Below are 526 nucleotides of genomic sequence, written 5' to 3'. Positions count from 1 at the left end.
TCAATGTAAGACAGAATTTAATAATTAAGGTTACTTAACACTCATTTTAAAAGATAAGACTTGTTCAATCTACTTATTTTGGTAAAACAATTTAAGGTATTAGATCAATAAGGTTGCTATAAAACTGACACAGAAGCTGTTATTATTCATCATCTACATTAATTGCACTATTGTAGAGATACGTGTTTACAATAAGCAATGCAGTGGGTCCTTTTTAGTTTCCTGAACATGCACTCCACTCAGGGAGCTGTAATATTATCTTACCTCAAAGATAGAAACTTCTAAATGTTGATTTGGATGTCATCCTATTATTGTGATCTGTGTTGTTGATATAGAACAGAAATATATAATTAAGAATTCCCAAAGCCATTAACCACTCCGTTACATCAAAGTAATTACATATCCCAGAACTGCGTTTTTAAAATTCTATGTAATTTGATTAAAAGAATTAAGATATCTTTTTGATCGATTTAATTTATAATTCCGAAATTTAATTACATTCCTTTTAAGAAACGACATAAACTTG

Source organism: Dreissena polymorpha, chromosome 10, assembly GCF_020536995.1.
Source record: "Dreissena polymorpha isolate Duluth1 chromosome 10, UMN_Dpol_1.0, whole genome shotgun sequence".
Taxonomy (NCBI): domain Eukaryota; kingdom Metazoa; phylum Mollusca; class Bivalvia; order Myida; family Dreissenidae; genus Dreissena; species Dreissena polymorpha.
This window is presented reverse-complemented; position numbering follows the sequence as displayed.